This window comes from Protopterus annectens, chromosome 1.part1 (assembly GCF_019279795.1).
Source record: "Protopterus annectens isolate FY-2018-M chromosome 1.part1, PAN1.0, whole genome shotgun sequence".
NCBI lineage: Eukaryota > Metazoa > Chordata > Ceratodontiformes > Protopteridae > Protopterus > Protopterus annectens.
Window position 1 is genome coordinate 50,235,040 of NC_056726.1, and position 25,215 is coordinate 50,260,254.

The following is a 25,215-nucleotide window of genomic DNA, read 5'->3' on the forward strand; positions in this document are numbered from 1 at the left end:
AAGAGTTACAAGGCTTACACGGAGGCTGCAGTTAAATGGTGTGACGTCAGCATGTCATGCATATGCATAAGGACATGCTGAATCACACCTAAGGCTTACATGGTCCGTGGAAGACAGTAGGGGGCATGTCCGTAGGCCGAGCCCTGCAAACGGACACGCCCCCAGAAGAGTAAAAGTCCCGAAAGTAAACCCCCATGACAGAGCCCGTGTAAATGTGAATAAATACAACACAACACATGCCCCCACAGACTACGAGCATAAAATGTACAAATGAACATCTTATAATTTTTTTTTAAATTGTAAAGATGTTTGCCCGTGAGTGCACTCGTTTGCACGGGCGTGCCCGTAGCTTAGCTACAGTTAGCAGTCAGTGGAAAAGCATATAAGAACTAAATATGCAAAGTAAGCCCAGAAGCAATAGCGTAGCGGTAGAGACATCGGCTGAAGAGCAGGCAGTCATGGTTTGAGCCCCCCCAACATCAATTTGTATTTTTAGTGGAATAAGCACGAAACAAGTCCCTGACATATATGTACACATATAAAATTATATTTTATGTAAAATGTAATGAAATGGGCCATATATTTTGAAGAACTTTGAGATAACAAAATAATAAAAAATGTCAGATGTGCCTATAGCTGAGCTACAGTTTAACAAGTTGAGTGCATCTGCCCATAGGTGAGCAGTGGTTTAACAGGTATAAAATGAGTGCCCGTAGGTGAGCAGTGGTTTAACAGGTGTAAAATGCGTGCCCGTAGGTGAGCAGTGGTTTAATAGGTGTAAAATGAGTGCCCATAGGTGAGCAGTGGTTTAACACGCTGAAACTGTGTACCCATAGCTGAGCTGAGCATAATATGCATGCTGACAGCCAAATGACACGTAAACCAGCATAACCCGTTTGCGCGGAGCTGCGCGCCGCGCCAACAAGCTAACCGACGGGCAACGTTGAGCAAGCTGTAACAAAACTGCCTTTACACAGACACACCTCCTAGCCTGTGTAGACAGTCATAAAATATAAAAAGCAGTGGCCAGGTTCAAACCCAGGATACCATGCACCATAGTCAAGGTACTGAACCACTAAGCCATGACAGTTGCAGTTAGAAATGTAATAATAGCATATATATAGGAATGAATAGAAAGAGGAGCATGACAAAGCAGGTTTTGTGAAGCTGATACAATTCCAAAATGGCCAATCACAGATAAGTGCGGGAAAAACAGCATATATAAGCCTGATAGGCGGGAATACACAGCATAACCGATTGTAGAACCGACTTGCAGCCAGAATGTCAGGTGTAGGTGAGGGTAGTTGCTTTCGAGCACAGAGGTGGGGCATTGAGGAGTCCAAATATATGGTTTGGCTCCTTGTCCACAATCATGAGGCACAACTCATGCAGGGCCAGGTCCTGTGGGGAGCATATAAGGCTGATGCGTGGGACCGGTTGGCTCATGATCTCACCAGTGCCACAGGGATACCAAGGACTGGTGAGCAGGTCCGTCACCACCATGCGGACCTGAAGAGACGGAAGCAGGACCAACTGAACCGTTGGACCCAGGAGGCCCGGCAAATGCCCAATGCCCCACTACTGAGAAAGTTACATGTAATTATTTATGTAAGAAATTAACCTAGCTGATATTATGGAGATGTGTATTCCAATATTACTTTATTTATATTACAGTTGCAGGTGTCCGTTCTGCGAACCGTAGAGCCTATGGCGATAGGCTGGCACAGTTGCGCCACCAGGCAGGTCAGTACTCCTCTCCCTGTAACTGTAAATAAATATATAAGTATGACAGTTAGCAAAAGAGTGCAGTGTAGTCACTAATTAATAAAATGGGCAAGTAACAGTGTAAGAGGGTTTGCAAGTATTGCTTGATTACACAAGTGTGATACAGTCTGTAATCCAAACAGAAAAATGAAACAAGTCTGAAATAAAGATGTCCCACCTGTAATATAATAGTACATAACCTGCAGCAGGCTGAAAAGTACAGCTGCAGAAGCTGAGTAAAACACATGTGTGAAATATATCCCTGTTGAAATACAGAAACATGACAGAAGTGAGACTGTTGGAAAGGATTGTTAGAACTACAGGTAAAACATGTCAATAAAGCCTAGAATTAAGTACCACCCTGAATTGTAAAGATAAAGCAAGTGAGAGAGTGTGAGAAAGAGTTATGAATCCACCAATAAAGTAGTAATAACTCCTGAATAAAGTATACTGCAGTCAGTACAGAATGAAATGAATGTGACAAGCAGAACCAAACAGTAACATGTGTTGAAAATGTTACTGCAGCTGGAATGTGTATCCCAAAATCTGGATATGTTGCTCTCAGTCTGCAATATGCAGATAGTATGGTTGTCTAAAATACCAAACATCCACAGTTGTCTATAGCTATATAAAGCAAATGTAGCAGGATGATGTAGCTGAACAGAGCCTGATATGAATGTGTATGAATAAAAATGAAAATGTATATTGATGTAGCAGTAACATTCCTATCACCAACTTGAAGTAGTTATCACATAGGAAACTGTAGGCAGAACTGTAGTGTGTATATATCTGCAGCTATTAGAAATATACAGCATATGTATTGGTATTTGAAGTTGTTAATTAAATTTTCTTCACCCTACCCTATAACCACATATAATCCATTCCACGTGAAATTGGTATGTGCAATCACAATTAACACCCCTGGACATTTGTCCTGTTGGTTCATACATATTTGCATGCACGTTGATGCATCTGTCCTGTTCATACATCGAAACCTGATGGCCTGTTGCCATCAATCAACCCTGCATGTTGTTGGACTGTGTATTGCTGTTCAAAATATGCATGTGTTATGCTTGCTGTTCAATGGTTTGAATATCTGGGTGTTTGGTTAATGGGAATACTAATGCATGCTGTTACAACTAATTGTGAATGGTATTGTACGTTACTAACCCAAACTGTCATGACATAATGCAAAACATAGGACAACAGGGAAGGTGGGTTCCAGCGGACCCACCTCTCCCTCCTCAGCTGGCGAGTGCACCTGGCAGTAGTGCCCAGGTCGGACCCTCCTCCGGTGGCCCTGTGCCACCTGCGGGTGGAAGCGCTGCAGGGGATGAGGCTCGTCCCCCCTCTGCAAGTGTGGACAGAGGAGAACATCCATTCACCCTCCGTAGTGTCAGGACTGTGGTGCGTAGGGAGATCTGGGAAGCTGTTCTTGGGCCCCTACACCAGCTTGAGGCACAGGTGGCACAACTAACGGGCATGCCTGCTGCCCGGCCTACACAGCCCCCAGCACAGCCCCATCCTGGGCCGTGAAGGCACAGTGGCAACTGACAATGGGTGGGGATATCAGTTCCACTGTTGCCATCTGTGGGCTCATGGGCTCTAGATATCCAAACATCCGTCCCCGTCAATTGTGTAACCCCCCCCACATGTGTCATACACCTCCCCTGTATGCGTCTTGTTTGTCTTGTCTGTTAACCTACCCAACCTACCTCCCCAGCTATACTGACTTCCTGTACCTGACATACCACTCTCACCTGAAAAAAAAAAAAAAGGGCACTCTGTACCCACAAAAAAATTACGCCTCATACATAGCTGCCCATTTCGCACACATGTCTGCTGGACATGGAAACTGTCAATTACAATTGGCTGTACAACAAGTATTATTGTTGTCCTTACACCTCTCTCAGGGTTGGAAGGTTTCAAATGTCACACCAAATTACAAACATATGCACAGCTGTTGCTGATGAAGAAATGGGCAGCTATGGCCTTACCTACATCCCTCCTGCAAAACCCGAACTTGTTTCCCTACTGTCTTACCCTCTTTGTGACCTCTTTTTCACCACTTTCCTGTCTCCCCATTTTCATTTCTTTCAAAGAAATTAGTGCGGGTGTGCGCAAGAGTAAGCACTTTTAAGCAGTTGTAAGTGGGTGTGCGCAGAGCTGAACACCAGTGCGCATGCGTGAGGTCCGCGCAAACCAGCGCTAACCTGGTTACAACTGCTTAAAAGTGCCTTAGTCACTCTGAATGACAAGGCCTGTAGTCTGCTCAAAAGCAAAATAAAATCCCACTGTCAGTCCCGAACCCAGGACCTTGGAAACAGTAGTCTGCATGACTTACAACTAAGCCATGACTGTTATACAAGAGCATTGTGCTACAATAAATATATCATGTAATAGTAGGAATGAATGTAAAGGGAATATAGGATGTGTAGTACACAAAGCATGTCATGTATATTTACTGTCAAATGTAGTGGATTTCTACAATAGTAGTGTGTGAACAGAAACAGCCATGCTAGTTGGTAGCTAGTAGGTAATAATGTCACTGTAGCACCTTGCAAGCCACACACATACTCACAGCAGGATAATCACTGCCCATACCCCACAACCTCTTACAGGAACACATCTGGACTAAGTAATAAAAATGTGGTGCAAACGCCCAAAAACAGGGACACATTCCAAATAATGCTCCAACAAACTTAGACAGTTGAGAGAGTAACAGGTTCTGCATTTTGTTGGATGTTTGGAAGGGTATGAAGTCTGAAACTGAAATGTTTGTCACTATAGTCTGACTTGAGCCCAGAGTGATTTGCCAGAAAAAGCTGTTTATGAGATATGGACCAAAATATAAGGCAAAAATGTGGACAACCTGCAAATATCTGTACACTTGAGAGGTCTGACACTGCCATATTTGAATAGTTAAGAGCCTAGACATAGCAACAGTGACTGAGTTACAGGGATGCCCCACAGACTCCCTGTGAAATGTACCAACAGTAGGCAGAAAGGTGTTACAACACATGCAATGGTAACTATGAAGTACTGAAAGTATGCACCACTTGCATGTCGGAAATAGTGTAGTAATGCATATGCTCATGCTAACCCACAGTCACAACTGCAGAATACCAGGCATATTAATGGGTGTACCCCACTGATATGTACCATTCCATGAGGCAGATAAAAGATGCACCTGAGAGTCTCTGGGGCCTGCTCAGCAGCATACTCAAATACCCTAATAGATGTCAAGGCCCACACCATGGCCAGACCATACTGCATGCAGTAACACCCTAGCAGATATAGCAAGCATTCCAAGGTGTGAACGTACATGGAAAATAGGAAAGCCACAGCAACACACTACAGTCAAGACACCTAGCAGGCATACAAGTAGTGAATGTAAAGGGCAAATATTGAAGCCATAGCAACAAAGTGCAAGAGCCACTGCTATATACCAGTTATACCACATGTCCCAGAGGAAAGCACACACAGCCACATTAACAGTAGTAGTCATCTTAGGTGTCAGTGTACATAAACACTTAGTACAGGAAACTGGAGAAATGAATGGAGAAATGTTAATCTACAACACAGCCAGAAATATACTCACAGAACAGTGTCCACAGCATACCAGCATGGTCCCTGCCCTTAAACTCTGAAAGGGCTACACCTATCTCACATACCTTTTTATAGCACTGTCCTGGAATCACAGTGAGAACTGCAATCATTACACAACTGGCTGCATGCAATTAGCAAATGCTGGCTAACAATTGGTGCAGAGACCATCACATGGACATATGCAGATACCTACAAAAGCATGCTGTACTCCCAGTCCACACATGCAATACTTTCATTGCACCCTGTGGAGGTAGGGAGAGACACAGAGAGAGAGAGAGAGAGAGAGAGAGAGAAAAAACATACACAAACAAAACCAGTCATCAAAACCCACTCGAAAGCTGACAACTGCCAACTGGAGCAGCAGGACACCAAACCAAACGGCAACGCAAGCAGTTGTGACAAACACAGGTAATGTAAAGTAATACTTTAAAAGTGTACATACTGTGAACCCTCCATATGTGTCATTTGTCTGTATCCATATGTATATGAAGATGTGCATAGGGCAGGGGACATACAGCAACTATCAGTGAAGGCTGTACATACATATGTATGTGAGGCCATCTATGTGCACATATCAATGTAGGTTGAATGTAGGTTGTAGTGCAATGTACAAAGTAGGTTTCACAGTTATGTATGTTTAGCAGTATGTTAGTGTGTGTATACAGTTTTGTAAACAAACATGTTGATATACCCATCTATCATATGGATACATATGTATGTCAATATATGTATGTATATATATATATATATATATATATATATATATATATATATATATATATATATATAATATGCATATATGTATACATACATAGAGAGGGATGTAGGAATACATAGACAGATGTAGATAGATAGAATATGTAGAAACATATATATGTAATACACACATACAGATATAGATATATGTAGATACATATACATAGACAGACAGATCTGACTATCTACAGATATGACTGTATATGACGATCTCACACTTCCCCTGTCCCACCCCCTCTGTCACTCTCACCCCCTCTCTGTCACACCCCCCCTCTCCATATCTATAGCAATATATGTACATTGATATATATATATATATGTATATGTATACAGACATATATATATATATATATATATAGACATATATATATATATATATATATATATATATATATATATATATATACATATATATATATATATATATATGCATATATATATATATATATATATATATATAGACATATATATATATATATATATATATATATATAGAGAGAGAGAGAGAGAGATGTATATATATTCTGAGTGAGGCACATGTGTACAGATGTATTACAACAGGTGCCTGGTGACAAAGGCATGGAGTGAACACCAGTGTCGAAACTGGAGTACCATACCCCATTTCAAATCACCTACACCAGTAACCACCAGATATGTGATTGGCTGCCCACCACTGCATGTGTCAGGGGTGAACAGGGTCATAAATGTGTACAATGGTCCCCCCAGTGATAGTCACAGTGGAACACTATTCCTGGAATACCTGCACATGGTATGTGTCAGCAGACATGGTGTGTCAGCTATGGCCATGTAGGTCAGTGTACCCCTCCGCACCACACAATGGCTGCCACGGTATGTACCTCACATGACAGCTACAGATATGGAGAAGGACACAGTGACATGTACGACACTGTGACAATGCACTCAAACACATTACCAATGCACAGTGACTGACAACACCACAGAGTACACACATACTACCCGCATGGAGGTTACCACTCCTGGATTTACATACTTAAGTCACACCCATGACAGATGTCCAACAACCATAGTAACACCTCACACCATCCACAACCTAAATGACTGCTGTGTGTCATCCGTGATACCGCAGTAGAGAGCACAAGGTGGAGGTACAGGTTCCTACCCACAGATAAGACATACCCTGCAATAAACCACACAGCATTAAGAAGCAAGACTCCCCATGAGTACATGTCACACATACCCCTGCTGAATGTTAGTCAGATAGGTAATATGCCATATGAGTCACCCTGTGTAACTGTTTGACAGGAGCAGGTACCATCACATCACATGTGTCACAATGGTCAGGGTAGCAGAACAGTATGCTGCTGTAGTCCCAGGGGCAATAGCATATTGTATTGTATTGTATTGTAATGTATTGTATTGTGTTGTATTGTATTGGTATGTAGAGGTGCCTCCTTCGTGGAGTGGAACCACTGCTGCTGTACGCCAGTGTACAGGTACATATCCTGTAGTCAGGCTAGTGTTACATAGCACTTCTATATGTGTGTTTATCTCCTCTTGGAGTTCATGTAGCATGCAACCGGGGATACCATCAGGTCCCATTGATGCTGTGTTTTCTGCTTTTCTGAGACGGCTCACACCTGGACATCTGTGATGACAGGAGGTTACAGTCAGCTGGGATAAGTATGTCTTAGTTTGGGGGAGAGGGGGGAAACTTGCACTGAACCTGTCTGCCACAATGTTGCCATTATCTGTGGGTTCAGTGAATTATTTGTTGTTGTGTACTAACTATGAGCATATTGGAGGGTTTCTGACCAGGTTTCTAACATAACTGAAGAAAGCCTTGTGGTCATCTGTAGTGTCCCCATTGATTTCCCTCTCAAAGTTGCCCGTGGATGTTTGTATGAGAGAAAATAGCTCTTTACTAGTGCTGATCAGACATGCCTTCCCTTTATGGAATTATGCTCTGTCTTGCAGTAGCTCCCATCTTTTGTTATACAATCTGTCTATGGCTGGGGTCCACCAGACAGGATGCTTTCCCTTTGTGGAGAGTGTCTTGGTCTTATATGGGATTGCATGATCCATGCATTCTCGGAGATGTCCGTAGAAATCATTTGTGAAAGAGTCAGCATTGTGGGTTGTGTCTTCCACTGGACCAGTGGGCTTAAAGGATACCATGTCAGTGTTACGAAGTGTAAAGTTTGCATTTGAAATGTTATTCACTGTAGTCGTTTGTGCTGGTGGTGGAGGTGGGATATGTATATCCAGGGCAATTAGTTTGTGGTCAGCTCACAGTAGTTGATGATGTACCCCATACAGTACCTCGATACAAACCCCCAGAGTGAGGAGGTGCTTTGGACCTGAATCAGTGTTCTGACTGCTGGGGTTTGGTAGTATGTCATATGGAGTGTGCCAGGTACTGTTGCACAGTTGTTGGCTGAGCACTGATACCTGGCCATTTACATGTGTATCCACCAATAGACAGACAGATGCTATATATGTGAGATATGTTGTATCACAACAGTCGAGTAGCATGTGTAGTATGTGTGCCAAATTCTGCTGACATATTTTGCTGATATCATGTTATTTCCTTTTTCAGGACCATGGCTCACCAGCGCAATCCAGCGTACTCTGCAGCTGAGGATAAGGAAATACACCAGAGCCTGGTGCAGGATTATGGAATACTCTTTTCCTGCACCAGCCAGAATCAGCAGGAGAGGGCTGCACTGTGGCAAGACCTGGTCCGTCAGGTAAATGACATAGGCATGCATAATAGGACATATGAGCAGGTACGACATCACTGCAGTGATTTAATCAGAAATGTCCGTCAGCGTGCGTCGGATATCCACAGGCAACAGGTTGCCACAGGTGGTGGGGTGGCTACACATCCCCCACTCACCAGACTGGAGGGACTACTCATAAGTGTTGTGGCCCCAGCCCGCCAACAACAACAACAGCAGCAGACCTGCATTATGATGGAGGCTGGAGCCACACAGCACCAAGACTACAAGCGTGCAGGTAATGTGCCATATGTATAGTTGACTGTTGTGTACACTGGTAGTTAAGGCATGTGTGAAGTGTGTCCTTGGTTTGTAGCTGTCATCATAGTATTTAATGTGCAAGTGTGATATTCTCAATATCAGCAGCTGACCTGTGAAAGGCAACTGTTGTACTACTGACCTGTATCATACTCAGTAACAATGGCACAGTTGTGCCCACTGACATTAATTTCCTCACTTCTGCAGGTCCCTCCGGTGTAACAGCAATGCAGCCTATCCATGCTGGTGAGTGTGTATTAACAATACCTTTAATAGTCTTGATAGTAATAGTAATATTAGGCTCACTTAGTAGTGCTCTGTGTATGCATGCAGGTGTGTCTGTGTCTGTGTATTGATATATCACATACTGAGTAGTGTGCAAGTGTGCAACTGTGTGCAAGTGTGCATGTGTGCATGTGTGCACCTGTGCATGTGTGCACCTGTGCATGTGTGCATGTGTACATGTGTGCATGTGTGCACCTGTGCATGTGTGCATGTGTGCATGTGTGCATGTGTGCACCTGTGCATTTGTGCATGTGTGCATGTGTGCATGTGTGCATGTGTGCACCTGTGCATGTGTGCATGTGTGCATGTGTGCATCACTGGTAACATTGTGTAGACATTGTAAACTGTGTTTCCTGTTTCCCTCCCACAGGTTCTGGTGCTGCTCTGGTGTCATGCAGCAGGGAACCTGAATCAGGTGCCACGGGTATTGATAATGATGACATCTGTGTAATGGCACAGGAAGGTATGCCAGGGTCCGTCATTGGTCAGCCAATTGACAGTACACAGCTGTCAACCCCATCAATGCGCACAGTCATCCTGACAATACACCCTTTGTCACCAATGTCCCTAGGTGATGGACAGGATACAGTGGTCATTGACCAGGGTAATGTGGTATCTGTGGCACATGCTTCCCTAAACAGCAGCCATGGGCATGGCCCTGAGATGGTACCACACAGACAGATGTCCAGGGGTTCTTGTGGGAGCATCCGTGGGCGTACTGCCCCTGTCAGACATGCCCACAGAGGTCTTACAACCTCAGCTATATTTTGGGCTGTCATGCAGGCACAGTCACGTATGGAACGGTACACCAGACAGGGTCTGAGGGAGCTAACAGCATGTCGCACAGCCATGACTGACAGTATGCGTGACATTGTGGCTGCCATCCGTAATTTCACCGATGTCATAGACAGAAGTTGTGGGGAAATATTAGATCGGTTCCACAACTACATGTCCATGAGCCAGGGCAATGGTGGAAGGTTGAGGCATCGACGTGGGTGTATGCCAGCAACAGCAGCAGCTGACAGTTGTCGTGGATGACAACAGGGCTGCGGCCGCCCCCATAGTGCCAGCAGCAGCCCCAGCAATGCTGGGTCTGTGCTGTCATCAGACCGCCCCAGGAGACCACGTGCATGTGGCTCTGGACAGGCCCAACAGGGATCTGTGTCCAGTCAACGAACACCTGCTTCTGATGACAGTACCCAGTCTGGATTGGTACTGGATACGGTCCGTAGCACCCCTGCAAGGCACAGGTACCATGTCCGTGACCAGAGGTACTGATCTGTATGACCTGGCAGGTACAGTCTGTGGCTGTCCACAAACACCGGTATATGGCAGCCATGAGGTGGAACTGTGTGCATCCATACACACATGCGAATTGACAACACCTAGGGCTACCGCATACACGCACACACTGCATCAACATTGCCCCACCTTGTACTGCTGTCCCTCACCAACACACATATCAATTAGTATCAGTGGCAGACTCAGGCATACCAAGTTCACACCCTGTGCATATGATGAAACTGTGCCACCTCCTGCAATCTGTAACATCAGTGCAGGTACAGGTTAACATGTTGCTGATGCACAGGGTGACTACATAGACGTGTAGTAATAGTATCATGGTGTTAACAGTACTGTGTGCTGATATAATTGTGGGTATATCCCAGCATGCCTGATGCAGTAAGGGTATGATTGTCTTGTACTGTTGTCTACACCCATGGTAAGTACCATAGTGTATCATCTGCACATGTTGGCATACTGGTGGTAAGGATGTCAACAGAAGGCTACATACATAGGTAGCACAGGGGATAAGGTAATGAAAGTATTGATACGCAATGATGGACATGTAAACTGCAAGTGGCATGTTGCCCACACTGGACTCGGCAATGCGGATGTTTGAGGATTTGATATGTGTGCAGTACTACACGACTGGTACAGGACACACAGGAGCACCCTAGCACTGCAAGCTCACATCTCATACCATGCTAGACAGCCCCAACACACAAAACTAACTTTCACAGGAGGGAGAGTCCCCATAAATGTCAGGGATACTGTGGTGGCAGGACAGGTAGCATACATCCTACTAAGTATGGAACCACTGAGTGAAGGCTCAGTGTCTGTTATTTGACGTGTATTACTGCAGGTATGAGCACCTGGGTTTCCATCCAGTTATTGTACATCCTGACGGTACATGGTCTGTACACTTGTGTGCTGAGACTGGACCCTAGCCATCTGACCTGTGTATTTCCATGTACATGTGTATAGTGCCTGCATATTTGCACTGTTACCTACTGGAAGTGGTACAGCTTGTTTGTTGTACAATGGACTATATGCAGCCCTGCTTACTGTAGCTTTGTTTGCATGCATGTTTGCTTCCAGTTACCCTGGAACACTGATCCCACCTGCAATGCAGATTTACAGAGCTTCTGTGGACTCCTAGTGACATCTGCATAGCTTACTATATGTATGTCCATGTCTCACTTGACAGAACATCACTGTTTGTTCTGTTCACATGTACGTTGCCTGTGACACTTTGCATATGACTTACCTGGCATTTGACCACGTGAGCAGTCATATATGTCAGTGCTAACTAATCACAGGCACTACACCCTCACATACTCACCTTCTGTACCTTGTTCCCCATTGGCCCTATGTGCTGTTAATCACCATGGCAATCACAATACTATGGTAGCATGTGCATAGGTCACTTGTCAGTCACCTCTATGATACAGTTCTGGAATATGTGGGTCATGTGGCAATGTCACAGCTGCCACATGTACACAGTCAACCCTCTCCCCTACACATGGACGTACAATACATGTATGAGATGCAACCACATAGCCAAACTGGGGACTAAGCACTCTGAACCCAGTACTGGCATAACCTGTCAAGTGGCATGAAATACTACAGTGACTACAATACCAGTCTGATGTAGACCTACGCTGACAGCAATCCAAACACATGAACACACTGGGCCATTCATGGAGACTCAGAATAGCATGCTGCCTGAGCAGCAAACACCTCTGCAGCTGGCACACAGGCATACATTAAGCCGGAACACAGCACGTGCAACACATAGCACACAAATCCTGTGTGCCAAACAGTTACAGCCTGTACGGCTAGACAACACACCTGCTACAGTTGTGTTAGGTACCTTTATTGTCCGGTACAGTGAGGTCCCGCTCACCAGGCTGGACAAGGTGAAGGTCACAGTGATATGCCCGTGGGGCACTATGGTCCACCACATAACACAAGCATACAGGTCAGTCAGAGGCATGGACACATATGACTCAGTCATTGTCCATGCCACTATGGCTGACCTGTGATGTACCTCCCTGTACAACATGATAGGGAACATAAAAGGGCTCTCTGAGCATGTGGCACAGGCTGGTATGACCCTGACCTTGGTTGGCATCATACCCTCACCAAGAATGCTGAAGTATTACTGAATGCTGATGAATTACTGTAGCTACAACACCCTAGCTGAAAGGTTCTTAGCATGTAGTCACTGCATTGCTATGGAACAACTTGTTACCACTCCCGCAACAGGTGAAAACATGCAGCACCTGTTCATCAACCACATGTAGACCATATGCCCCGGACCAGATGTGTATCCCTCGCTGCTAGGATGATACCATATACAACTCACACTGTATATACACATACCACATGCAGCACCTGCACAGAAGACCACAGTCATAATGTTATCCAGTGCAAATACCATGTATTCACATGTGGCAGGCATCAGACATGGGAACTATTGAAGGTCACAGGTATATATGTGTATTTGGCACACACATACATCATCTGTGTCCATTGCCATTACTGGTTTAATCAATGTCATGCATTATTGTGAACAACAACCCACACACATGGGCATTCTGTGTGACAAAAACACACGTGGCATGTGTGGAATTCAAAGCCATAACTAACTGTGCTATGACAGTAGTGAGAGACGCAGTAGCAGAGCATGCTATTTGCATTACTGGGAGATTTGCCCTCTTCTGCTGTACTTGTAGGGTGCTGACATCATCTCTGTGTAGAGATTGGAATATGCACCAGCTGGTGTGTTGTACTGGTTGCCAAAAGGGTCATTTCTCTCACACATGCAATTGCATACATCCTACTTCCACACATGCAATTGCACACACCCTACTTCCACCCCCCCCACACACACACAGTTGCTATTTGCAGGATTCAAACCCCTACCTAACTATGTTATGACACTCAAGATGGACACATTAGCAGAGCGCACTACTCACATTACTGGGAGGTTTCTCTTCTCCTGCTGTACTTATAGGGTGCTGACATCATCAGTGTTTAGAAAGGGGAATGTGCATCCTGTAGTGTGTTTTCCCAGTTGCCAAAAGGGACATTTCCCTCACACAGAATTGCGCACACACTAACCCCCCCTCACCCAAACACACACACTTGCCATTTGCAGGATTCAAACCCCTACCTAACTATATTATGACACTCAAGACGGACACATTAGCAGAGCGCACTATTCACATTACTAGGAGGTTTCCTTTCTCCTGCTGTACTTACAAGGTGCTGACATCATCAGTGTTTAGAAAGGGGAATGTGCATCCTGTAGTGTGTTCTCCTAGTTGCTAAAAGGGACATTTCTCTCACACAGAATTGCACACACACTAACCCCCCTCACTCAAACACACACACTGAGCATTTGCAGGATTCAAACCCCTACCTAACTATGTTATGACACACAAGACGTACGCATTAGCGGAGCGCGTTATTCGCATTATTGGGAGGTTTTCCTTCTCCTGCTGTACTTATAGGGTGCTGACATCATCAGTGTTTAGAAAGGGGAATGTGCATCCTGTAGTGTGTTCTCCTAGTTGCCAAAAGGGACATTTCTCTCACACAGAATTGCACACACACCAACCCCGCTCACCCACACACACAACACACTGAGCATTTGCAGGATTCAAACCCCTACCTAACTATATTATAACACTTGAAGGAGACGCATTAGCAGAGCGCACTATCTGAATTACTGGGCATCTGCTCTGCACCTGCAGTATTTATAGGGTGCTCTGGCTAAGCTGTCATTCCCTAGGGCAAACAGCCTAGTGTTGACCTCTACACCCATATGTTTAATTGTCAGATGCACAATATTTGTTGCTGATAGACTGTTTGCAGGTCTTTATTGCCATAGCATTCCCTGTTTCTATGAACAACTTGTGTATCTGTGGAAGATGTTTGAATATGAGAGGGATCCACTATATCACTTATGTCTTTGTAGTCATTTAACTGTGTGCACTGGGCAGATTGCTGTAATGTGGTTGGTTCCTGGAATAACACGTACAAATACCAGATATGTGTGGCCAACTGTTAAACTGAGATTTGGCCTAAGTGTGTGAGCATGCCCAGTTCAGGCTTTCCATGGCATGCTGTCTGACATATGTCTCAATTATCAAAGTGTGCGAGCATGCCCAGTGTGAGCTTTCCATATGTTGAACTCTGCAGCCCACCACATTTGTGGATGAGTGTGAACTTCAACAATATCTCACGTTTATGGTTGTGTGTTGTGTGTCATTTTGTGTACTTACTGTCCAACTGCTTTGTGTCTGAACACAACAGGGATTATACTGTGCCTGCAGGGTTTGCATGGGATACTTTGCATACAGTTGTCAACATCCTTTCAAACTGACCTAACACTGTAGTACCGTATAGTGTACTGGTTCAGTACTTTCACTGTGGTGGACAGTATCCTGGGCTTTAGTCCTATCACTGCTTTACATTTTCATAGTGAGCACAACAGACTGGTTAGGGGCCAGTTGTGCACATCTGACCATGTTGCATTATGTTCAGATATGAACTACTTAAACCAGGCTTGTCCAACATTGGTAGTGTATTCCACAACATAGGTGTACATTGGCAAACACTAGCAATGTGCCCTAGGCCATTTCTAATGCTAGTCGGAGAGTGTGTTTGTCCTTCGACACACATTGTAACTGGAGTTTGCCATGACATATGTCATGGTTAGTATGCTGTGCCTCCATCTACCCGTGACATAACAGTGATACCCAGGGTAAACCTACCATCTCCCATCCACTCATCAAGATTCCTCTTGAGGAGAGTCGATGAGTGACTCTCTGGCTAACCTGTACTGGGAGTTTACTCAAGAGTGGGGGTGGCTTCTGTGTTATGGATCATTCAGTACAGCTTGTCCTATGTATGTCAGTGCTGGGGTTCAGGTCTCTCATGTGCATAGCTCACTGCCATTCAGATTGTACAAGGTGCAGCATGTTCATTGATTCCATCTTGGACATGGCTTTATACATCAGGCACAGCTTGCCTCTGGGTGGGCAGTATGGCAGTGTGTGGAGCTGCAGTTTGTTTAATCAGGCAACACATGGCATCTATTCAAGCTCTTTGATACTCCTGGTGAGGTACTTTTGGGGACTTTCCAGTTGATGGAGGTGTCTGCTGAGGTACATCCCACAGGGGCTATTGTAGTCAATTGTAACGCTGATGAAGGATGACGGCAGAGCCACAATGACCTCCCCTGATCTAGATCTGACAACCTTCATGATTAGGTGGGTATATGGTATGTTTCTGTAACCACTACAGCCACATGCTTGTCCAATGCAAGATATCTATCAACTTGTGTCCCCACGTCTCTTATTACATGTTAAGTACTTAATGGGTTAACACCTATGTGGTAATTGGTGGGCACTTACTGTATATCCACAGGGGTTGACTATACACTTTTCTGCAATTAGCTTGCTAACATGGCTATGGCACCAGTTGTCTGTTTCTATGTTGCCCTTTTGTGGGATGCTTGTGTCAGCTGGAGGGTCAGATATGGTGGCCAGTTTGTAGTCCTCTGCAAACTTGTTCAGACACAGTCCTTTCATGTTGGCCTGTACCTATGGGACATATATACCAAATGAGGGAGGTCCCAGGACCAAGCCTTGTGGGATGCCAGTTATATCTGGTTTGTAGTCTGACATGGCTGCAGCATTTCTGACCATGTCAGTTCTGTCCTTGGTTTGGTTTGCAACCCCTCTACTGACATAGGGGTTTATATTTAAGCTGGTGAGCTTATCTATAATGAACACGTGGGGTATTGTATGGAAGCCTTTGCAAGGTCCAGCTACACTGTGTGGACCACATTCCCCTCATCAATGACCTTAATGACTGTTTCAAATGAGTCAAACATGTTTAAGGGGCAGGATCTGCACTTAAGAAAGCCACAGTGGGTAGGGTCCAGTGTCAGTAGGTCCCCAATATCTTTATGTCTGCGGTACATGCTGATCCTTTCCATAGCTTTGCAGACCAAGCTTGTCAGGATTCTGGGGTGGTAGTTTGCAGTATCCATTCAGGCAACACCTTTGTTGAGAAGGACCACTGTTGTTGTACACTGCTCTTTGGGTACATATCCTGTGGTAAGGCTGACATTGAGCAGTAGTGTTATTTGGCATTCCATTCTTCTTGGAGTCCATGTTGGACTCAGCCCAGGACACCATCTCATACCATTGATGCTGTGTGTTTTGCTTTGTAGATGCTGGCTGTTACTTCAGCATCTGCAATGTCAGGGGGCCAGCACTCTGCTGGGATATATATTTTGCATTTTGGGGGGGGGGGGTTGCACTGCACCTGTCAGGTTGGATGTTGGCAATATGTGTGTGTGTTTGGTATGTTGTTTGTAATATTTGAGTGATTCAGAGCATATCTGTGAATTCCCAACAAGGTTCCTACCATCAGTTAAGAAAGCCTTGTGATTATCCTTAGTGTCCTGTACAATTTGTATCTTCATAGGTTCATAGGTTCATACTAGGCTATCCACCCTAGGGCATTTATAAGCCTAGCCAGAGTGTGTGTGGCTTTCGCCACCCCTTGCTATGTGAATATTATGGCCATTTATGATTTACTTTACTGTGCCTCTGTCTGGACGTGACACAGTGAAGACCCCCAGTGTACATCTACGATCATCCATCCACTTGGCAAGATTCCTGTTGAAGAGAGTCAGTGAGGGGCTCTGCCTAACATGGAGTGGGATTCTGTTCCAGGGTGTAGGGAGCTTCTGGGTTATGTATCTGTCCCTCCAGCACATCCTATTTCATTATGTGTTGAGGTTGACATCTCTCACTCTCACAGCTGCAATGGATTTGGGTTTTCTGGGGTGGAGCATGTCCATTACTCCTGTGTTGGACATGGCCTTGTACAACAGGCATACAACGCCTCTGTGTAGGCAGTATGTGACTGCATTCAGCTTGGGTGTCTACAGCCAGGCAGCATATGACATATATTTGAGACCCTTTATCCTCTTGGTGAGGTACCTTTGAGGTCTTTCTAACTGCTGCAGGTGTCGGGTAAGGTACATCCCAAATGAGGCATTGTACTAGATTATGGGTCTGATAAGAGAACAGTATAGGGGCACAATGACCTCTCTTGACGTAGATGTGAATCCTTTCATGATATGGTGTCCAATATAGACAGTCTTCCTAGCCACATTGGCAATGTGAGTGTCACATAACAGGTTACTGTCCACTTGTGTCCCTAGGTCCCTGATTACTCCTTCCATACATAATGGATTACCACCTATGTGGTAATTTGTGAGTACCTTGTTTGGTATTTGGTGAGACATTCATACTGTCCAGTGTCTTCAGGACGGCTGGGTGGGGTTCCTGTGTGTGAGAGTGTGGTCTGTAGCATGCTACAGACTGTACAGCAGTTTTGCCTATGGTTAGTTGCACATGGGTGGTCTCCGATGCTTCATGCATTGTCAGTTACCTGGACGTGTGGGTGTCTGTGCTGAATATGGATACTCCCCCTCCTTTTATGTTTTGGTCCAGGTTTTGGGGCCATAATGCATGATATGAGGTATAACCTGGTAGTGCTGGTGTGCTGTCAGGAGCCTTGCTGCAGGTTTCTGTCACTGCATAGACATCAATGTTCTCCATACTGGGGAGGGCCTCGGGAGCATGCATATTGAGGTTTACATGTCTGGCATTGGTCAGCATTACCCTTATGTTTCTTTCCACTTATGTTTTCTAGGGTGGTGGGTTAGTCTTTTCAGCCTTGCCTATGAAAGGCTCTATGGAGGTGGCAAGAGCCTTATCCAGTATCCAGACGCCCAGGGGTAACAGGTGCAAGTCATCCCTGGAACAGCAGCATGGCTTGTCAAGCATGACATCCCAAGCAGACAGACATTGGATCCCCTTGGAATGACACCAGTAATTGTGCCACTTGTTAAAGCTGATCATTCTGTGTTTGTACTGTGGCATCATTCTTGGTGAGGGTAGGATGCTGCATACGGTCAGTGTCATACTGGCCTGGACTACATAATCGGAGAGCTCATCTATGTCTCTTTTCATGTAGTCCGGGGAGGTACATCTCAGGTCATTCACGCCAGCATGGACAATGACTGCATCATATTTCTACTTGTTTTGGGGTGACCTGTGTACTTCTGTTATGTGGCGTATTGTAGCAGCCTACAGGCAGCTTACTGTACCCTTTCCCTTGTTCAGTATGGTGAGCGGGACAGCAGTGTGTCTGACTATGGAGTCACCTATTACAACTGTATCAGGCATGTTGTTTCTCCTTCTGGCCTGTGACTGTTTGGCACACCAGCTTTGTGTACTATGTGTTGCATGTGCTATGTTTGGAGGTAGTGGTTGCTTGGGTGTCTGCTTTGGAGGCCTCTGTTGATGTGGTGTGTTTGTAATTAGGGCCTCCGGGAATGTTTTTCTGTGTTTATGTCTTTGGTTTGCAGTTGTGATAGGTCTGTGTGAGACTGGGTTTGTGGTGTGTGTGGTTAACTTCTCCTCCTGACTAGTTTTGACAGTACTGAGTTGAGAGAGCTCAGCCTCCGGTTTGGATAAATGGTTGCATCTCTCACATATATTTGTATTTCTTGGGGGGAGGTGAGGGTTGTCTGTGTACTTGGGGCAGGTGTAACATTGCCTCAAGATTCACAGATTCAACTTGTTGTAGCTGGCCTTAGTGGATTGTATGTGTGGACATATTTTATTGCCATACTACTGATCAGTGATTACTTCCCTTTTTATGTTTGCTCTATCATGTAGTAGCTTCCTCATTCTCTTGCATGGTTTGGTAATGGCTGGAGTCCACCATGCCAGATGCCTGCGTGTATGGCATTGTGTCTTGGTTTTATTTGGGATTGCATAATCCAGGCATTCCTGGCAGTGTTCTTGGAATGCCTGTATAACAGGTTCTGAGGTGTGGCCCATATTTTGCACCTGCACAGAGCCTTTAATGGATTCCACATCAGTTTGGAGGAGTGCAACTTTTGCTTTACACATGTTTTTCACTGTGGTTTTCTGGCCAGGGACTGTGGTCAGGATGTGTATATCTGGTGTGATTACTCTATGGTCTGGTCTTACCAGTGAGGGATACACTTCTCATCTTGCCATCCAGTACCCATGTTGCTGATTATCACATCCAGTATGCTTACCCCTCTTGTGGGAGTGGTATGTTGTTCCTGGGCATTTTGGTTTATGGATTCTAGGAACTTTTGTCCTACAGTGTTGGAGCTAGTATAATGCTCCCAGTCTATGTTTGGGTATTTTCAGTCACCCAATATAATGTGGTTTGGATGCAATAAAAAGAAGTAGATCAACACCACGAAAGATGTACCAAAGCTTTATTTCACATAAAATCCACAGGAATAAGCGCTTTTGCGTGCTTCCAATGCACGCTTCTTCAGATATGTTTAAAACATTGTCACAGCACATACTTTATATACCAAAAGGCTTAATTGCTTAATGAATTAATTACTGCAATTATTTAAGAAACTTATCTACTTTATTTAAAGCTATCCTACACAATATCACTATATAGCACTCAATCAACGAAAAATCATTGTATTTGTTCTACTAACACTGTATGAGATAGCGTTTACCAAAATATTTTCTCAGTACAACTATAAATTCATGTAAAAGGCTTTAAATATATTAAAAGTCATAATAATAATATATAAATATATCTAGTTATTCACATTTCATTGGCCATGCACAGGATACTAACCGGGGTGTTCACTAATGTGTAATAGTAAAATAAATATGGGATTTCTATGAACGACCATATAAAACATTATATTAAAATGTTAAAAAATATATATATATATATATGTGTTATATATATTATATATAAAATCTAATGAGATGGATGTTGAATGACTGGTTAAAACAGTTGCTATATAAATAGTTAAAAACAAAAATATATAAATATGTGTCTATATTAGTATATCAATAAATCAATAAATAAATAAATAAATGACTATATTAATGCCAATAGATACATTATGTAATATAACCTCCTTATCATTTAATAATATATATGTGTATAAAGTGACTTAGAAAATGGTGTATAATGAATGAATATATATCTGACCAGTCTGTAAGGTAGTCATTTATAATATCATGGCTCTTTATCACCATAGATAGACCTGTAAAATAATCGATATAAAAATCCAAAAATCTAAAAAATCTGAGAAGAATATATGTATGTATATATGTATATATATCATATATGAGCAACTATATACATAAATATGCATCAAAATAATATATGATTTAATGTATAATATAACTGAATTAATTCAATGATGTAGATACAACAACATTTCTAACATTCAGCTACAATAAATCTTGTCCATGTATTTAAATAAACAAAATCTAAATAGGTCAATGATATTTTCGTTTCTTTAGATGTGATCTGATGCTAATATAGCTATTGAGGCCTGGATACTGTTGTGCTCTGACCCTAAAAATCCAATCTAATTCTAAATTCTCCAACTCATTAAAGTTATCTCCTCTTCGTGAATTTATAATTCTTTTTTGTAACACTCTGAATACAAATTTGTGATTTGAATATTCGGAGACATGTTTAGATAAAGCATTTTTTGGGTCATTTTTCTTTATGGCATATAAATGCTCTTGTATCCTATCTCTGAGCCTTCTAGTTGTCATGCCCACATAGAAAGCAGGGCACAGTTCACAAGTAGCTAAATAGATCACATTGGTGTCATCACAACTAGCTGAACAACTAATATCAAACTCAAGTAATAACTCAGGATGTAAGAACTTATTGTTTGTAGAAATCCATTTACATGAGGTACATCTTCCACAAGGAACAGTACCTGTATTACCTCTGTTGTTACTTAGTTCATTGATTTTTTCATTACATAAAATTCTTTTCAGATTCTTTGTGTTTTTATATGTATAGGAGGGTCTATTTCCTATTAAATTTTTTATTTCATCATTGGTAATTATGATTGACCAATTCTTACTAATAATATCAGTTATATATTTGTATATATATATAATGTGGTTTGGAGGGCTTGATATATTCATGTATTCCAACATAGGCCAAGTGCAGTTCCTGGTGTTAGGACGGTAGTCTGTAGCAGGCTATAAACTGGGAGGCAGTTTTAGCCACTGTTACTTGACCATGGCTAGCCCATGCTGCTTCTTGTTGTGGTACCAACATGGGGGTGTGGTTATCCTTGACAATTATTGATAGTCACCCTCCTTTTGTAGCTTGTTCCATGTTTTGAGGCTGTACAGCACAGTATGAGGTGTAACCTGGTAGTGTTAGGGTGATGTTGTGAGCCTTGACCCAGTTTTCTGTTACATGACCGATATCAACATTCTCCATACTGGGGGAGTTTAGACTGCATGCATCTTGCTGTTTAGACTTCTGGCATCGGGTAGCATTACATCTAGGTTCTTATCCCTTGTGATACCTATGGAGGTGGGTTTGTGTTTTGAGCCTTACCTATTCAAGGCACGCTGTGGGTAACAACAGCCTTTGCCAGTATCCATAAGGCCTGGACTGATAGGTGCATGCCACCCCTAGCAGGTGGAGCATCATGTCATGCTCAGCATGTCATCCCAGGCTGGCACACATTGGATCCCCTTTGACTAACTGCAATACTTCAGCCAATTATTGCAATTGATCATCTCATCGTCATATTGTGGCATCATGCTTGGTGAGGGTAGGATGTTAGTCAGGGTCATCAAGTTTGCATATACTACATGGTGTTCCATTGCTTAACACATGGCATTCATGCCTCAGGTGGTGCTGCAGGGCTGCCTCTGTTGGATGCACATACTACACTCCCTGTACATGTTTGAGAGCAGGTTATGTCATTTTAGGCATCCCTGTTATTATATGAGTGAGTCAGAGAGGGGTATCATTCCCAGGGTTCCTACTGAGCCAGTGTATGTGCTATGCGTTGCCTCTTTGCCAAGGCCAGGGCATACTGGGCATGCCTCCTTCTGCCTACTGGGGCAGGCTCAGGTTGTTCCTCCTCTGAGTCATGCTCTGCCTGTGATGGCCTTGGCAATGGTGGGGGGCTGTTTGGCCCGGCCCTATGCTGGTCCTGCTGCAGCTGTTTTCGCAAGATCATATTATGTAGCATAGCACATACCATGACAATTTGGGTACATGTAGTTGGTGAGTACTGTAAGGCTCCACCAGATGTGTCCAGACACCGGAACCATGACTTGAGCAGCCCAAACACATGCTCTATTACATTACTTGTTTGTGCGTGTGCCTCATTATGGCGTTCCTGTTCAGGTGTGTGTGCATTTCTGATGGGTGTCATCAGCCACAGCTCCAGTGCATAACCTGCATCCCCCACTAGGTGTCCATGTGGGATGTCCCCATTGGCAAATGTCTGGTACAGCTGCGTCAAATGCCAGATATGGGAATCATGGTAGCTCCCAGGGCAGCCAGCACACACATTCATTATTATGCCCTGGGCATCACACATGACCTGGCAGTTGATGGAGGGGAAGCCCTTGCGGTTAATGTAGGCCCTACCCCGCTCACCGGCTGGTGCTTTGATGCATATGTGCGTGCAGTCTATTGCACCCACTACCTCAGGGTATTCCGCTATTTTCTGGAAGAGACGCATATTGCTGGCCAATACCTCACGGGCATTGGGGAAATATACATGATCACCGACATGTGCTGACATGGCATCCAGGAACTGGTGCAGTACCCTGGAGGCTGATGCCTGTGATATCCCCATCATATCACCAGTTGGTCTCTGGAAGGTACCTGTTGCTAGTATTCTTAGGCCAACACATACCTTGGTTTCCACTGGGATGGGTTCCCCTCTGTTGGTTCTGTGTGTGAGGCGTGGCCTGCACAGCTCAACAATTTGCTGCAGGAGGTCTCTGTCCACTCTATAGCGCTCCACTATCTTCAGCTCATGTAACCCATGGTAGGTGACCCTGGGCCTGTACACTCTTCTCCGTCTCCTCACTGTGGGTTGTCTGGCACCATTTGCATTGTCACCACCCTCAGCAAGTAGCCTATGTCTCCTTATGACAGCTATGGCAGCCCCTAGCATTTCTGCTCTGAGTTCAGCTTTTTCAGTTTTCACTTCTAATAGCTTACTCCTGTCTTGCAGTGTCTCTTGAGAGAAACATCCTGCACTGCTGTTTGCAGAGTTTTAAGTGCTTGGCTGGGCTACTATTCTGCCTGTGTAATTGCCTGCTTCTAATTGTTTTCACTTGCTAGCTCCAGCAGTATTCCCTGCTAGCTTCCTACTAATTCTGTTGCTTCCTGTTTCCTTTCTGTTTCCTCAGGGGGGAGCAACGCGCATACCAGCAGAAACACGCTCACAGTGGCTTACACACACGCACACATGCTTACACAGTTTAGAATCGTCTTATTCGGGTTAAAACGCGTGCACACCAGCACAAACAGTCTTACAAGTCTGCCAACAGGCTCCCACATGCTCAGTCTGCCTTAAACGCGCGCACATTGCCCAACTCGTGTCTCATGGCGTGCACATGTGCGCATGCACGCCCAGCAAGAAACTTTGGTGTAAGCAACAGTGTACACCTTCCATTTCTTGACTTTTCCATGCTTATCTTGTGGCACTCCTCTTTCTATGATATGTGTCTGACATCTGTCATGTAACACTAACCTCCAATGAACTGCATTTCTTTCTGCCATTCCCCCCCTGTGATGTCACCTATCTCCTACTCTATTCCTCCCCCTTATGTATCTCTTACACTACTCAGAATGTGCCCATTTGCTATGTGACAATGGAATTCAGTATCCTAACACTCATTTACATCAGATTGCCTACTAATGCTTAGTTACATGTCTTAGACTCAGCTTCCCCCCTTAGCAACCACTAAACAGTGGCCATGTTGTTTTTGGTCTGCTGGTCCCTGCATTGTAAATCCATGTATTGCATAAAACCCACATTTGTGGGTTTATAACCTTCATTTTTATGTTTTATATAGTGCAGCCCGTTTGCACGGGGTTGCGCTGCATTTAAACATCGGCGATCGCCGAAAAAAAAAAATTATTTCTCAAATTTGCATCGGGGTACCTTGCCAATGGCCAGATATTTGGCCATTGGCATGCTGCCTGACACATATGCACCCTTTATTTGGAGCTGACATGGCTCCATTGTGTTATTTGCAGAAACTTACTCAGTTGTCATCTGAGTACATTTCTGCAGCTAAAACGGCTCTTACACTGGCTGCTTTGGGCTTCCTGGATCGCTAATCTACCTCATTTGCATGCCTTTCGGCTGCAAGTGAGGTGATTAGCATATCCATGCCCACTCCGTGTAAGAGATGTTTTAGCTGGTCTCTTACACGGAATTTCGGGCTGTTTCTGGATCGCGAGGGCTGCATGGAGTCTTACACTACTCTTAGACTCCGTGCAAGCCTTCGTGAATCCTGCCCTATATCTTTTTCCCCACTGTAGTGTGATTTCCGAGTTAGTATATATAAGTAGCGGGGGCATGCGGAGCACA